This window comes from Nycticebus coucang, chromosome 2, assembly GCF_027406575.1.
Source record: "Nycticebus coucang isolate mNycCou1 chromosome 2, mNycCou1.pri, whole genome shotgun sequence".
Classification (NCBI taxonomy): Eukaryota; Metazoa; Chordata; class Mammalia; order Primates; family Lorisidae; genus Nycticebus; species Nycticebus coucang.
Genome location: NC_069781.1, coordinates 15,104,756 through 15,122,652, shown reverse-complemented (window position 1 = coordinate 15,122,652; position 17,897 = coordinate 15,104,756). Strand labels below are relative to the sequence as shown.

Genomic DNA, 17,897 nt, shown 5'->3' with positions numbered 1-17,897 from the left:
TTTGTCACCCTTGGTAGAGTGTCATGGAGTCATAGCTCACAGTGACCTCAAACTCTTGGGCTCAAGTGATTCTCTTGCCTCAGCCTTCCGAGTAGCTGGGACTATAGGCACCCACCACAACGGCCAGCTTTTTTAGAGATGGGATCTTGCTCTTCTTCAGGCTGGTCTTGAACTTGGGAGTTCACGCAATATACCCACCTTGGTCTCCCAGAGTGCAAGATTATAGGTGTGAACCACAGTCCCTGGCCTAATTTTTAACAAATAGTTGGAAGCTAAGTGTGGGTTGGCATGATGGTTTACAATGGGAGCCCCCACCATAAAGACACTGTACCCACCAACCAACTCTTTGCCATAGGCCTTCACCAAGAATGGGAAAGATGAATCAGAGATGGGTGAACAGGGGATTTGAGAGAAAGTTTTCCAAGGCATGTTGGCCTGATGAAAGCGGAAGAAAAGGCCAGGAAAGTGACAGTGACCTCTCTGAGGTTCTTTTTCTTTCTCCTCTTCCTCTTCTTTTTCTTTTACCCCCTTTTGGGAAACAGAAGAGATTAACAGACCATAAAAAAAAGGCCCCAATTCATCACTTTATCTTATCCATACTCTCTTCTCTGCAACCTTGTGCCCTCCCATTCATGAGTGACACTCTCATGTTCCCTTTCCATCATGATCTCTTTTCTTCCCCTCAGAAGTAACTGACAGGACTTTTAGAGTTTAGTTTTCTCTCTTAAAAACATCTTACATATACAAATCAAATAGTATGTGTTCTTGTGTTCTGGCTTATTTTCTCCAACATTATGCCCCATATTTCTGAGAATCATTTGTGTTGGTATAAATGGCTATGATTTGTTTGTGTTCCTGTGGAGCATACAGGAATTGTTTATGTTGCTGTGGGCAAGAATTGTATATCTGCATCATAATTTATTTATCTATTCTCCTGTTTGTTAATGAACATTTGGGTTGTTTCCATTTTTTTGGTTATTATGAGTAAAGCTAATATGAACATTCTTGGACATATCTCTTGGTAAAATCAACGTATACATTTCTCTTGGGTCTATACTTAAAAGTGGACTTGTTGGGTCAGAGGGTATGACTACTTTAAAATTAGTAGATAATTCCCGAGAGTTTCCCAAAGTACTTAGATCAATGTACCTTCCTTCTGGTAATAGGTAAGAGTTCCTAGTGTTCTATAGCTTCATCAAAATTTGATCGTGTTGGTGTTTTAAATTTTTTTTTTTTTTTTTGAGACAGAGCCTCAAGCTGTCACCCTGGGTAGTGCTGTGGCATCACAGCTCACAGCAACCTCCAACTCCTGGGCTCAAGCAAGTCTCCTGCCTCCACCTCCCAAGTAGCTGGGACTACAGGCACCTGCCACAACACCTGGCTATTTTTTGGTTGCAGCCATCATTGTTGTTTGGCAGGCCCAGGCTGGATTCGAACTCGCTTGCTCAGGTTTATGTGGCTGGCGCTTAGTCGCTTGAGCCACAGGCGCGGAGCCTTGGTGTTTTAAATTTTAACCATTCAAGTGGATGTGTAGTGGCATTTTATTATGTGTTTAAAAGTTTTGAAATTTTAAAATAAAACATTCATAGAAAAAAGAGACCAAATTATTAATACACATCTTGGTGAATTTTCTGAGGACAGTGAATACACCATGTAACCAGCTCTCCCTTTAAGAAACAGGACATCATCAGCACCCAGGAATCTTTGCGATGCCGTATTTCAGGGAATACCTTTCCCAAATATACCCACTATCTTCACTTCTAAGACCATATGTTAGTATTGTCTGGAATATTGTATAAATGGAATCAAAAGATTTTTCGTGTCTCAATATCTATTTTTTGCACAGCATTATGTTTGTGAAATTCATCATTATACTTGGGTGTAGTTGTAGTTTGGCCATTCTCATCATTGCATAGTATCTATTAACACATGTAATTCTGTAAATTTACAGTGATTTATTTTTCCATTCTGTTGTTGATGGGTACTTGGGTAGTTTCCAACTTTGGGCGTAATGAATAATGCCACCACAAATATTCTTTTTGGGGGGAGATGTTGTGTTTAATATATAAAATTGTTTATAGCAGTAGGGCTTAACACGAAAGTACAAATGAAAGAAAAGGTCCACATTTATTGCATAGAAACACTGAAAACATGATTATCTCCTTCTACAATGCATTAAAACATACAAACATTGTCAGGAACACCCCTTGGCTCACATTTTAGATTTAATTCATTAAATGTTCATTTTATGGCACTTTTTAAAAAATAATGAATTTTATTATAGGCATGTTGATTATCATTTTTATTTATGCAGGGTGTCCATAAAGGTCGTGTTCTGAGCACTTTCTATGTGCATAGCACTGCACCGTTATAAGTGTGGGGCATATAGTAATAAATAAATAATAAAGTCCTTGCTCTCATGGAGCCTCTATGGGGAAAGACAGCTATCAAACAAAACAAATAAATCTATAACCTGGCAGGCAGTTAGGGTAATGGGGAGAGGGTGTGGCAAGGAGGATGGCTTCTGTACACATCCCAACTCCTTAGGAGCAATGGAGAATGTTTAAATGTCAGTCTCTTTTGGGGGAAAATACAAACTATATTTTTAAAGTCATTTTTTTGGAGATTGTAAACTTCTGGTCAGACTCTTAAAAGTTCATAGTTCTGAGCAGCATTTCTGATTTTCTAATGAGAATCAGTACTGGTAAGTACATTATGGCTATACTAACAGGATAAGGCCCATATCGTGTGTGTGTGTATGTGTGCGTGTGGGGGGCACACACACATACATGTATATACACATACATCTGAATGGATTTGTAGGCCCATTTCACTATTTACATACATACCTACATATAGGAATGCATATATATTAGTGTTAACAGTATTACGTATTAATATGACATTATTTCTGGCTCTAATGAGACAAGTCTTTCACATAAATTCTTAGATTATATCCAGTTCCTCCAGGAACTACTAATATAATTTTGAGGCAGTTTATTGGTGCCACCAACTATGAACAGATGACACACATATTAGTTAGCCAGCAGCATCTGTGACAGTAACTGATGGGAAGACAAATACCATCCTTAGCCACAGCCGGCAGCGTACCTGAGTTATCATTAGAAAGATGGGTGACCATCTTCTTCATCTGACTTGTCTCATCAAAGAGAAGTCCAATGACAGGTCTTTCAAGATTTTACACATGGAGAAGAATATAGGAAACTTTTCTCCCAACTCCTGTACTTTCATTTTATTTATTTTTTTTGTAGAGACAGAGTCTCACTCTGTAGCTCTCGGTAGAGTGCCGTGGAGTCACACAGCTCATAGCAACCTCCAATTCCTGGGCTTAGGCGATTCTCTTGCTTCAGACTCCTGGGCAGCTTGGACTACAGGTGCCCACCACAAGGCCTGACTATTTTTTTTATTTTTATTTTTATTAAATCATAGCTGTGTACATTGATATGATCATGGGGCATCATTCTGGCTATTTTTTTTGTTGCAGTTTGGCCAGGGCCGGGTTTGAACCCGCCACCCTCGGTATATGGAGCCAGCGCCCTACCCACTGGGCCACAGTTGCCGCCCCTGTACTGTCATTTTTAAACAGTTAAGTTCTGGCCAGTTTTGTTAGAACCTATGATCTATAGATGTTTTTACAGCCCCAACCAGGAAACACCCTCTTTATAGTTATTGAGAAGAGGAAAGAGCTCAGGCTTTCAATGTAACTCTCACCAAACTACCTAATACTTCATAGAGTTCATTTCTGGTCATGTGGTTTCCTGTTCTAGAAGTTCTTCACAAGTTTTACTTCCACTATTTTCATCTTCTTTAGAACAGTTTCCTGAATCTTGACTAGTTTGGAAACTGCATTTTGGGGGGGTCTTCATCATTTGATTAGTTTTTTCTAAGCCATCATGTGTAGATTTTCAGTTATACAACATCTTTCAGTTTCTTCCTTGGAAGTTGAAAGCTGAGGATTCTCTAATGGTTGTTTAGAGAAAGACTGAGAGAAAAGAGGAATTTCAGAAGATAAACAACAACCAGGACAACAAATAATGCAGTGCAAATTGGAGCTATTAGTCAGGTTTTGGAAGTAGTTCCTGATTTTGTTTTCTCACACATGATATCACTCAAAACGCTGCTTTTATTCCACTTTTCATCCACAAGATGTGCTTGAGATTTGACCCAATATGCCGTCAGTGGTTTTGCAAGTTAGAAATAGTAAAATCAGTTCTTTTTCTTTACAATTTTGATCTCAGCATTTGAAATATTTTTCTCAAAAATGGTTTCATAACTTAGTAGGTAATCCTGCTTCACAGGGCTTTTTTCAGGCTGTTTTGGAGCACAGATGTAGACACACAGTGAATTGCTAATGGATTTCTTATTAATGACTGGAGGAAGCATGATCGTTTGTGTTTCAATATCAATTGTTTCTTGTCTCTTTAGACCAAAGAGACGTATTATTTTCATTCGATGCTTGTACAGGGAGAAAGTAAATTTCTTTTGGGAAAGGTTTTGAGGAAAGACATGCAGGGGAGTCTTAACATTTTCACAGGTAAGTGTTTGTTTCCATTTATAGGAATGGTTCCCAGGATTGTTTTGTGAAAGGGCAGGGAGCCACTGAACTTGAAAGCTTGTTTGCATGTGCATTATCCCACTTAAGAACATAGCTCTGGTTTTTAACATCTATATTTTATAGTTTATATTTTCTGGTGTGGTATTTATACAACACACAGGACGGTAGATGCCAAGTTTCTTCTGCAAACATAGTCTTACTTTAACTTTTCAACAATAGGTAATCTCTGGTGAGAATTTATAAATTTCATCTCTGGGTTGAACAGTTTCAGTTCTTTTTTTTTCTACACATTGAGGGTTTTTCCAGATAACTAAGCTACATGTGAAGCTTGGACTATCCAAAACCAACATGATACTCTTTTTTGTTGTAGGAAGAGAGATGTTTATTTTTATGGCCTTATCCTCAGCTTCTAGGTGTATTTCTGGAGGACAAATTGGAGCTTCTTGAAATGGTATAAATGAGTCAACCTCATACCATGAAAAGTGTTTTTTCCTCTTGCTGCTCTTATACTCAATTTCTTTTCTTTTCTTTTTCTCTTTCTTTCCTTCCTTCCTTCCTTCTTTCTTTCTTTTCTTTCTCTTTCTTCCGACAGTCTCACTATGTTGCCCTTGGTAGAATACTGTGGCACCACAGCTCACAGCAACCTCAAACTTGAGCTTAAGTGATTCTCTTGCCTCAGCCTCCCAAGTATCTGGGACTACAGGCACCTGCCACAAAGCCCAGCTATTTTTTTGTTGTAGTTGTCATTGTTGTTTAGCAGGCCTGGGTGAGGCTCTAACTCCCCTCCCTGGTGTATGTGGCCAGTGTCCTAATCACTGAGCGACAGGCACTGAGCCATACTCAATTTAATTTCTTCGTAAGCATTCAGCTCAAGTGAAGAAAGTTGCATTTAGTGTGAGTCATATATATGACTTCCAGATAATTTTGTTCAATTATCCATTCCAGGTTTTTGATAATCTGCTGAAAATGTCACATTTCTGACTGACTCACTTTAGGATAAAGTTGTTGTGTATGATGTTGACCTCTACATTTTGAGGATATTTTAGATTTTTTAATTTTTTTTTTTTTTTGAGAGAGTGCCTCAAGCTGTCACCCTAGGTAGAGTGCCATGGCATCACAGCTCACAGCAACCTCCAACTCCTGGGCTCAAGCGAGTCTCCTGTCTCAGCCTCCCAAGTAGCTGGGAATACAGGTGCCTGCCACAACGTCCAGCTATTTTTTGGTTGCAGCCGTTATTGTTGTTTGGTGGGCTCAGGCTGGGTTCAAACCCACCAGCTCCAGTGTATGTAGCTGGTGCCTTAGCCACTTGAGCCATAGGCGCTGAGCTGATATTTTAGAATTTTTCCCACCAGTGGCTGAGGGCAACACCCACAGCATCTTTGTGACCAGCACCAGGGTTGTTGCACCCAGGAGGATGAGTATCCTGGCCAGCTGCTACAGGCCCCACCAGTCACATCTGACACTTCAAACAAAGCCATGGGACTAGCAGGAAAACTTAGTGCTCTCTTTCTCTCTCTCTCTCTCTTTTTTTTTTTAAAGAGATGGCATCTTACTCTGATGCCCAAGCTATAATGTAGTGGTGCAATCACACTAGCAGCAACCTTGAATGCCTGGGCTCAAATGATCTTCCTATATCAGTTTCCCTAGTAGCTGGAAATACAGACATATGCCACCATATCCAGCTATTTTTTTTTTTAATTAAAAAAATTTTTTTTGGTAGCGGTGGGATCTTGCTGTTTCCCAGGCTTGTCTCAAACTCCTGGCCACAAGAAATCCTCCTGTCTTGGCCTCCCAAAGTACTGGGATTACAAATGTGAGCCACTGTGCCTGGTCAAATATTCTGATGTATGTTCTCTGGAGAAAATATGTATATCTGCTGGGTATATTCCTGGGAACAAAATTGCTGGGACCTAAAGTGTGTATATGTTCACATTGGTAAGTCCTGCCAGCTTTCCAAAGTGATACAAATCTACACTCCTGCTATTGGTAAAGAAAAGTGTTGATTGCTCCTTAATCTGACTAGATTTTTCAGTTTTTTCCTTTCATTTTAGAAATTCTGGTGGGTGTTTAGTGGTATCTTGAACCCTTCTTCATATTTATTGGTCATTTGGATATTCTCTTTTTTATGAAATCTCTATCCAAGTCTCCTGCTCATTTTTATGTTGATTTGTAGGCGCTCTTTACATATTCTGAAGATGAGTCTTTTGTTGGTTACCTGTTTTGCAAATATCTTTTCTCACTCTGTGGCTTGCTTTTTCACTCTTTGTAATTGTATACTTTAAACTCAAGTCTTTGATTTTAATTTTGTCAAGTTTATTAGTCTTTTATTTTATGATTGACGTCTTTATGTCCCAGTTAAGAAATCTTTGCTTCCCTCCAGGACATGAAGATGGTCACTTATTTTTGTGTATTAGAAGCCTTACTGTTTTGTCTTTCACATTTATTTATTTATTTATTTTTATTAAACCATAGCTGTGTACATTAGTATGATCGTGGGGCACCATACACTTGGTTCATAGATGGTTTGACACATTTTCATCACATGAATTAACATAGCTTTTGTAGCATTTTCTTAGTTATTTTGCTAAGACCTTTACATTCCACATTTACTAGGATTCACATATACCCTTGTAAGATGCACCGCAGGTGTAATCCCAGTAATCCCCCTCCTTCTCCCTCCCTCCCCCTCACTCCCCTCCCTTTCCCCTTTCTCCCTATTATTAGATTGTAACTGGGTTATAGCTTTCATGTGAAAGTCCTACATTAGTTTCATAATAAGGGTGAGTACATTGGGTACTTTTTCTTCCATTCTTGAGACACTTTACTAAGAAGAATATGTTACAGCTCCATCCATGTAAACATGAAAGAGGTAAAGTCTCCATCTTTCTAGCCTATATCACAAAATCCCAAGACCAGAGATGTTGGCGTGGATGTGGAGAAAAGGGAACACTTTTGCACTGCTGGTGGGAATGCAAATTAATACATTCCTTTTGGAAAGAGATATGGAGAACATTTAGAGATCTAAAAATAGATCTGCCATTCAATCCTGTAATCCCCCTACTGGGCATATACCCAGAAGACCAAAAATCACACCATAACAAAGATATTTGTATCAGAATATTTATTGCAGCCCTATTCATAATTGCTAAGTCATGGAAAAAGCCCAAGTGCCCATCGATCCACGAATGGATTAATAAATTGTGGTATATGTACACCATGGAATATTATGTCTTTCACATTTAGATGTATATCACTTGGAAGTTTTTATTTGGATGGTGTAAGGTAGATTTTGTTTCATTTTTTTCCATGTGGATAGTCAATGGACCCAAAATGATTTTTTGAAACAAAATGCCTTTGTGGGTTTGCTGCTCTGTCATATCTGACCTGGCCAGAGGCTTTGGCTGGCACCTCTTTGGCCAGCGGGAAGGAAGCACTGATGTATCTTGCTCCATTTCATCTCAGGTATGAGCACAGAACATCTCTTGAGGACTAGAGTACAGTCAAGAAAGGTTATATCTGTCCATAATACTTTATTGAGGACCCAGGAATGTTGAAAGGTATAATCACAACACAGAAACTAATGAACAAGAACAGCGCAGAGCCTTTTCCTAGGCATCCTTATCAGGGTGGCTGCTAGTCTGTCTCTATATGGAGAAAAAGATGGCTCATCCCCCATCCTTGAGAGCCTCTTTCACACCCCAGGGTATAAGCCAAATGCACTACTCCCAAGTCCCCTAGAAGGAGAAGGATTCCCCCTTCCCTGCCTCCACCCCTCGTGTCCCCACTGAGCTCAGGCATTTATTATCATGATGTTATAGTTCCACAGGAAGGATTAGTGGCTAAGTACAGGGAAGTCTCTCTGTAAGGCACAGCTTTCTGTATAGGTGAACACACAACTGAGGGTTCCATAATAAAATCTAAATTGAATTTAAATGATTAAACACAATTTAAATGAACTTTGATAAAATTAAATATTTAATAATGGAAAACTTTAAAGAAAACAAAGATAAAATACATATTCTAAAGTTGAAATAGGATACAGAACAGAAAGTTTGCAGCCCAGATAGGTACCTGGGTTTTGAATGAACCCCTTTGAGACGGGTTTGGGAAAGTATACTTTTGTTGTAAAGAGTAGTTTGCAAGAATGTTGCTGTAACTAGTAGGGATCAGTTATGATTGTGGGGGTCTCTGAGGAGGCACAAGGAATAGGTCAGAGGGATGGTTGATGGGGGCCACCTTTATAACCGACAGAGATGGCACTGGAGGATATGGCTCTGAGGGAAAGTCAGAAAGGCAAAATGAGGCTGCTTTGCCCACAGGCATAGAGAAACAGAGTGGAATTCCTGATGACGGTAGGGGAGGACTGAGCCAAGCAGATGACCAGGATGACCTTAACATTCCCTTTATCTTGACTGGATCCCAGACGGCCTTCATCCTGGCTCTAGACCTCCTTTTCCTTAGAGTACTTACTTTAGAACACTTGTAATTCTTTCTCTGCCCCTTTGAGACATAGATCTTTTAAAAAGCCTCTTGCCAGTTTTTACAATCTAAAAATATCTTTTTTAAGGACCTGGGAGCTATCTATCTCTGTGAAATGTCATTCACCAAGACTGGTAGCACCCCGATCTCTCAGCCTCTGTGGGAAGGTAGGAGATTCCCCTCAGCAGACGCCTTACCCCAAGTTGCAAAATCACCTCCTGTCATAAAGATATGTAGAGTTTACTTTTCCTGTGGATAAAGTCAATTAGCAAACACAAGTAGCCTGTGACCTTTCCCTAATGTCCTCCAGTTCTTTTCCATTAACTCATCCTAGTGCTTAAAAACCCTCCTTGTCTTTGTTTCAGTGGAAATGAGTTTAGCCCGAGTTCTGGCCTCTATCCTCTATCGCAATAGCCTTGAATAAAGTCTTTCTTGCCTGCTTAACTTTGTCAGATGCAACTTCTGCTTTGACACAGGCCATAGATAAATGAGTTAAGCAAGGAGGACAAAACTGTGTAGATGACTATTGCTGCTAGGTCCTTGACGGTGTAGCAGAGAAGGCATCGGAAATAAATATACATTATGGTGCCATAAAAGAGGGTCACCATGGGGAGGTGGGAGGCACAGGAGGAGAAGGCTTCCCAGCAGCTAAGGGGATTTTATTATAAGAAAAGCAAGGAATATTCCCAGGTAAGAGATGATAAAGCATATGAAGGTGGCCACCAAAGTTGTAAGTCCTGTGTTAACTTGATGAAAGTGGAGGAGTAGGACAATTTCAGCAGAGAGGGTTGATGTCGCAGAGAGAGTGGGGGGTAACACTGGAGTCACAGAAGAGAGGCCAGTTTATCAGAAGAACTATTATAGTAAGAGGGTATGGAGGTGAGAGAGGGAGCAGGGGACAGTGGCAGGGGCTCATGGCGGTGACATGCTGGAAGGGGGTCACAGATAGCCACATAGTGGTCAACGGCCACAGCTTCCAGGAGGCACCTTTGTGTTCCAAGAAGAAATACATCTGAGCTGCACACCCAGCATAGGAGATGGACCTCTTCTACAGAAAGTTCAGCAGCATCTTGGGAACGATGGTTGTTGTGTAGCAAACCTCAGCAAAAGACAGTTGCTGAGGGAAAAATACATGGGCATTTGGAGCTGAGAGTCAGAGAGGATGGCCAGGATGGTGAGCAAGTTTCCCACAACGGTGACCATGTACATGATGAGGAACAGAGCAAAGAGCACCTTCTGGTCCCCAGGCCAGGTTTGGATGACCCTTTCATGATCCTATGTGCATCGATGAATATAGAAAAGCCTAGAATTTTCAATCTAACAAGTTTCAATTTATTCTTATCTCTTCTAAAATTCCTGTAAATGGTCCATTATTCTGTCTTCCTTTGCACCGTGCACAAAAAATAAGTTGAGCAATAAAAAAGTTTAACCTGTGCTAAATGCAGGACATCAGAGAGTAGAATTGCCCTTGGGAAAAATCCCAGAAGGACCTCAGCGATGCACACTCCTCTAGTTCCTAGTCGGTATTATTCAAATATGTCAGATTGTGGCTCACCTCTCTGCTACCCTTGCAAACAAGACAAAACAAATAAAAAACCCAAACATCTAAGTGACTCAGGTAAATAATGCTGACATAAGCCTACCGTGTTTACAGTCACCCTTTTGGAGTCAACATTTCCACTTACACCCTGTAAAAAGCTATATGGTATATAAACTTATCTATTAAAATATTTTTACGCACTGGGGATGTAATGCATTCACAATTATTCAACACTGTTGTATTAACCACTCAGGGAGAACCCAGCCCTGGGATTACGACAAGGAGTAATTCAAGTTCCTTCTCTTAAGGATGATGCATTCTAGTGGGGGAGGCAAAGTTTTAAATGAAAGTGCAATAAAAGGCTGCAGATGTTGTGATGAATGCACTAGAAAGGACCATAGCATAGTGTCCTGTTTTTACTAAGAGCATACATTTTAAAATCAGCTCCTTCACTTTCTGGCTGTGGCCTTGGACTCGTTACCTGACCTGTGATTCTTCTTGTCCTTATCTCTAACGTGGGGTAGTAAATACTTCCCTCCTCCTCTGTCATCTTGCCTTATCCCTTCCTTCACCTCCTGCTCAAATCCCTTTCCCTGTCAGGTATTCCTGGATGCTCCTGGAAGCAGCGATTCTGTATTTCGTTGCAGAATGTTGCAGCTCTCATATTTTTTTTATTAGCCACCCTTCACTTGAGTTTGTGAGACTTTGTAGGAGAAATATTTGTGCTTTGTATGATCTGAAAATGAGTATGCGATTAAGGCAAATAATACTAATCTTGTCTAAGATATATTGAATCCTTACCTTGTGTCAGGCACTTACCTAAATATTTTGTGTATATTACCCAAAACAACCCTACCAACTGATTCTCAAGAGTATTCCCTTTTAACAGATAAGAAAACCAAGGTTAAAGTTGTTAAGTGATTTTCTCAAGACCGTGCAGCTGGGAAGGGTCAGAGCCTGGATTCCAACCAGGATGGATGGGTCTTAAACATAAAACAACATCTCACGTTTTAGTAAGGCCTCAGAAGGTTATGCTAGAAGCAAATGTGCAGGGTGTTTTTTTCCCAACATGGAAATTTTCTACTGTAACAGCTTTATTTCCATGGCTGATCAGCTCTCAAAACTCACATTCTATGTAGTCCCTTACTGTGATTGCTAGGGACAGGACCTTTCTCCAACCTCATGTGGCTGGTGCTGTGTGTTCAGTGTTAGGGCAGAGGAAACTCCCCAGGGCATAGGGTTGGGTTGGAATCCTAGCTCCACCTTCTATTCACGATATCTTTGGCAAAATCAGCATTCTACGTTTTACTTTCCTCATACATAAGATAAAGTAGAACTTGCCTCTAATGCTCTTGTGTGAAGAACAGGTTTGTAAGCCACAGACATGGTACATGTTACAGGAAGTGATAAATTGGCTGCTACAGAAGAAACTGGCAACAGGCGGCTGAGTGAGGCTAACTGCAGAGGAAAACAGACAGGACTTTCAGCCAGATGAATCCAGGAGGCTAGGGTCAGAAGCATGCAGGGGCCGGGTGTTGCTGCAATTAGAATTCCATTTCTGTTTTCTCCCATCACCACGGGCATTGTTCTTCAAGGATTCCTGTGATTTTACCCCCTGACCATTTCTTGAGTCTCCTGACTCTTCATCTCTCCCACCAGCACTCTGGGAAAGGCCATCATTTCCCACCTGGATTATTGCAGTCCCACCCCAGTGATGTACCTGGTGTCCCCACATCCCCTCCTGACTGCTCCTCCCCATCCATCCTCTGAGCTACAGTGATCTTTTCACAGTCAACATTTGGTCATCTAACTTTTTAGGTTAAAGTCTGTGGTAATTTTCAAGGGCTGCTGTAACTAAGTACCATAACCTTGGGTAGTTTAAAACTATAGATATTTGTTCTTTCACAATTCTGGAAGCTGGGAATCCAGAACCAGGTGTCAGCTGAGTTGGTTTCTTTCAGAGGCTCTGGGGGAGGGGAACCTGCTCCATGCCTGTGTCCTGGCTTCTGGGGGTTGTGGACGGTCCCTGGTGTTCCTCAGCTGGTGGACCCCTCACTTCAGTCCCTGCTTCTGCCTTCACCCGGCATCTTCCCCATGCTGGTTCCTGAGCTTGCACATGGCATTCTACTCTCTGTGTCCAAATTTCTCTCTTTTTATAAGGACACTGGTGCTGGGTCTGGGCCCACTTTAATCCAGTATAACCTCATCTTAACTTGATTATATCTACAAAGACCCTACTTTCAAACAATGTCACATTCTAAGATTCAGGGGGCCACACTATTCAACCCAGTACAAAGTCTTTCTTCATTTAATGAATATTTACTGAGTCCCTATTGTGTGTCAGGAATTCCACATCTCTTGGACGACTTCCCACTCCCTTGGATAAAGGTTCATTAGCCGGTCCAGCTTCACCCCATGCCTACTTTCCCCAGTGACTTCACCCAGTCCCTCACCTGGGGTCAGGTCCCTTCCCACCTGGGCCCATGACATCCTCATCTCAGATGCTTCTCCACTAGGCTTTTGTACTTTGGAGACCAGCTCAGCCATCGCTTTTCTAGATCAAATCACCCATTATATATTCTCTGGCTCCTATCACAGTCTGTATTTATTCGTTTATCAATATGATTAATATTTTTCTTCTCCTTGACATGAGGATCCTCTTTCCTTCATCTTACTATTATGTTCCCAGAGCTTGGTACAGCGTCTGGCACGGTGTGGGTGGTCAGTAAATGTTTGCTGAAGAAATGAAGCTGGGGCACATCAGGGTAAAAGCCAGAACTGGGTGTTAATTAAGCTAAACAAAGGTGGTGACTCTGCAGTGTTCCTTCATTTATCTATTGTGCAGAACTTGTGCCTGAGATTCCTAATCAGGTGATTGGCGACACTTTGCTGTGGCCACATGTTTACCTGAGCTACAAACAGGGACTGGACATGGCCCTTGAGTGCTCAGTTCCTCCCATTTCTGGTACTCAGCCCCTGAGTGCATCCTGCAGACTCTGCCCCTACAAGTCTCTTAGTTGGTCAGCCTCTCTGTCTCGGCCATTCCTGCCTTCACAGAGACCTTTATCATCTCTGGCCTCCAAACTGGCTCCTGGCAGATGAGACTGTCCCCTTCAGCCCAGTCCTCTTCTTTGTAAGCAGATCAATTTTTACAAAATGCAAATCTGAATAAGTTGCTGTATTAATTTGATAGGGCTGTTGTAAACAAAGTGGTGGTGTAAACAACAGAAATGTATTGTCTCGCTGTTCTGGGGGCTGGAAGTCCAAAAATAGCTTGTTGTCGGGATTGTTTCCTTCTGAGAACTATGCTGGAAGGATGTTTTGGACCCCTCGCCTCAGTTTGTAGATAACTGTTTTTTTTTTGTTCTGTTTTTTTGAGACAGAGTCTTACTCTGTTGCCCAGGCGACAGTCCCCTGTGTCTCTTCACATCATCTGCCCTTACACATGTGAGTTTCTGTTTCTACCTCCAAATTTTCTCTTTTTATAAGGACACTAGTCCTGCTGGATTAAGACCCACCCTGATGACTCATTTTAACTTGATAACCTCTGTTAGGGCCCCATCTCCAAGTAAAAAATAATGCCACATTCTGAGGAATTAAGGGCTAGGAATCCAACACAGGTTTTGGGGCTGACATGATTCAACCCCACAATTCATCCTGAGCAGCCACTTTTGTGCTGTCTAAGCCTCCCCGTTACTGGCAGAGGGAGGCCACGCTCCTTCACACTGCTCACTGAGCATCCGGGATGGCTCATGCCGGGCCCTGTTGCCTCCTCTCTTGTCTTTCTCCCTAAGTCCTTGCATTCCATGCTCCTATGGTAAAGCATTTCCTGCTGCTCCTTGCCGAGGAGACATACGTAATTCCACCTGCCTGAAGATGCCCGTCCTCCTGTCTGAGCCCTTACTCCTCACCCTTCAGGCTCAGATCGGATATCCCTTCCTTTCAGAAGCCTGCCCTGAGGTTCCTCTACCAGTTCTGGATCTGTGCCCCTCTTGTACACACAATACGGAACTGAGTCTTAGTGCTCACAACCTGGTCCTTCCCACTAGACTGTGGGCTGCCCAACCATGAGGTCTGCATCTGGTTCCCTATTACCCCACCCCACCTGGCCTGGTGCCTGGAACACAATGGTCCCTTGATAAATATTTTCAGAATGAAAAAATGTCTGGAGGGTCATTCAGGATTCTGAACAGATGGAAGGATGAAATGCAGTGGGCCCCAAGCTGCTGTCTAAAGAGCAGCTCTCCGTTTCATTCCGCATGGGTGGAGAATGGCAGGAATGGCAGGGGTACCCTCTTCTTGAAGCTGCCTCTTGGTTTCTCATTGCTTCAACTTCAAAACAGATCCCTTGGGGCTCTGAGTGGAGAAACTCTTAGAGATCATGGAGTCCAATTCCCTCATTTTAAAGAAAGGAGAAATTGAGGCTGGATGGGAGGCAAGACCTTAATTATCATGACATTTTTATTGAGGCATTTTATTTACAAAGTCAAGAATGGAAACTGGGCCTCCTGGCTCCTCCATGAAAAGTGGTCATATGGGTGGAGGCTGAGAGAATGGGGTCTGGTCCACTTTCTAGGGATGTGGTCCTGCCTCTCATCCGGCCAGTGGTATAAGGCAAGTTATCTGACCTCCCTGTGACAGAATTTCTCCACCTGCAGAGTGGGGATAATGGGAGTACCTATCTCAGAGGTGTTGGGAGGACTCAGTGAGCAAAGGCAGGTAAAAGCACCCCCCTAAACATTAGCTATTTGTACTAAGAGGCAGAGAAAAACATTTTAGTGAAGTAACCAGTTGTGGTTAAATTTTGGAAGCTTGCCTTGTCTGCACTTAGGTTAACCAAACATGTGAAAACTGGAGGAAGCTTAGTCATAGTGACCACCCACTCCTTTTTGTATACATGGATAATGCTTGATTTCATTGGGTTCATTTGGACAATAACATGTGGAAACCTTTCCTGATTTGCTGATGTCTTATCAAAACACTCCAAGTGATTATTGCCAAGGTTTGATTCACAGACACTCTGGAGCCACACTCTGCCACGGCAGGCTGTGAGGCTGGCAGACCTAATAGATGCAGGCCATGAACGGTGACTATTTAATCCTGGTGCTTCCTCCAGACAGATGTCTTCTCTCCACCGCAGTCTCTCCGGGGGCAGAAGCCCCTTTCTGTGCCACGTCTGCCAATTGATTCAGACTCCACACTTTGCCTGAAGGTTGCAGCCTCCTGACATTCCCCTCAGTGACTGCCTAGAGGAGGAAAAAGGAGGGGAGCAGATATGTTGATAGGGGTCACACGTTATCCAGACACAGCTTCAGATTCCTTTCTCATTCCCAACTCTGGTGTTGGCACCATCCCAACTCCTTATTCCAGAAGCACAGCCACGCAGAGCCACTGAGTGAGGACTGTGTGGTCTGGAGACCTCTCCCAGCCGTGGGGCTCTAACCTTCCTTTGCCAGCCCCCTTGGGGCCTTTTGTGTCTGAGGGAGCAGGGTGTTCTCCCTGCCTGCTGGTCTCTCCGGAAAATCCACTCTGTGCCATCTCCAAGCACCCGGCAGAAGGGAGGCCATGCTCCTTCCCACAACCCATGGTGATGGAACATGTCAGTACCATTTCCCTGGTGTGGAGAATATTCCCAGGCTTCACGGCCATGTCTCACAGGTGTGATTCAGCTCCCTGTTGGTGGGTGACTAGGGTGTAGGAACAGTGGTGGGTACTTTAGAAGATGAGATGGAAGTGAAATGCTATTTTTTCTTTTGTGTGGGATAACTCGGTATGGTGGGAGTAGCAGTTTTCAGGCAGAGGAAAGGTGTGGTTGGTGAAGTGCATGTGTGTGCATGCTTGGGCTAGTTCAGATACAAGGGGGGAAGGTAGATTAGAGTTCTATGTCAGTAGATCAGGCACCATTAGGTTCTCTGGGTTCAAGGGATGTTGGTGATGTTAGGGGCTCCTTAGTGCCAGATTTTCAGTATGGAATCAGATAAAGTTTTACATCATTTATCTGTTGGGAAGTTGTTAGAATTATCCCAGTTCCAGCTGCAATAGTGGCCCAGCAGCTCCTTCTCGTTACCATCCTCTGTTAGTAGATGTGGAGTCATCCGCCCTCCAGGGAGCATCTCTGGCACTGTCTTAGTCAAGGAGGGGGAAATGCTAAGATAGACACAGTGAACGAGATGAAATTAAACATTGCTGAGAGACAAGCAAAAGGGTATGGGAAGAAGAAGATGCCAAGCGTGAGGTGATTGCACAAAATCTGCAGGAAGGCGGGGTCCTAGGTACAGACTGACAATCGAGTTGATGAGGCCCAACATGTTTCATCTAGCACCAAATCTACTTAAACTTCCCTCTGGGTTAAAGGAGGGGCACCACGCCAGGCACTGCCGCAGCGCTGAGGGGGTGTGGCTTGTCCAATGTTCCTCATTGGTGTCCGCCAGGATGTCACACTGGAACGTGAGTGGTCAGGAGAGAAAGCCAGAATCCTCAGCTCAGGCATCACACCAGATCTGCAGTCCCCTGGACTTTCACACCTTGGTGGTCAAGTAGCCCTTTCTGGGAACTATTTTTAGCTCTTAGTTCTCTGTGCAGCTGCCTCTTGTCAATTACTGGTCAACTAATAGGCAACTGAGAAACAGGTACAGCATGCTGGTTCACTACATAGCAGGATTCTGATTTATCAGGATCCTAATTTATTGTTGATCTAGTTTACTCCTGTCCCTTCTTTGAATTACCATAGCATAGAATGAAACCAAGATTCTAATCCTCAGGTTTTCCTGAGGCCCAAGAGAAGATTATAGGCCACCTGTTACAATAATTTTTTCCTTCCAGTTTGCTTCCAACTTTTATGATTCTTCTTCGCCATATATTCCTTAGGAATTTAAAAAATAATTCTTTACATGTATATTAAATTAATATTTTAATTGACAAATACAATTGTGTATATTTATGGAACATGGTGTGATGTTGTGACATATATGTACATTATACAAAAATTAAATAAACGTAATTAATATATCCAACACTCCACCCACTATTTAAAAATAATTCTTTTAAATGTTTTGTTTAATTTTCAATTGACAAATAATTGTATATATTTATGGGGTACAATATGATGCGTCACCTCAAAAATATAATGCATCACCTCAAATATCTATATTTATGGAGTACAATATATGCATCACCTCAAATATCTATTTTTTTTCATTGCGGTGAGAGCATTTAAAATACATTCTTTCAGCCTTTTTTTCTTTGTCACCCTGAGTAGAGTGCTGTAGCATCATAGCTCATAGTAACCTCAAACTCCTGGGC

At 42.2% G+C, this 17,897-nt stretch overlaps 1 protein-coding gene across 2 annotated transcripts in view; it reads left to right on the top strand.

Annotated features, from left to right (window-relative positions):
* The window catches only part of LOC128566571 (olfactory receptor 1J4-like), a 101,474-nt gene that overhangs the window by 48,464 nt on the left and 35,113 nt on the right, over window positions 1-17,897 (top strand). The window contains exon 1 of one of the 2 annotated variants that reach the window (XM_053563461.1): window positions 17,023-17,042. The exons of the other annotated variant lie outside the window; for it this stretch is intronic. The gene's annotated coding sequence lies outside the window, so the exon portion shown is untranslated. Of the gene's footprint in view, window positions 1-17,022; window positions 17,043-17,897 lie in introns of those variants that run through there. 2 annotated transcript variants of the gene reach the window in all.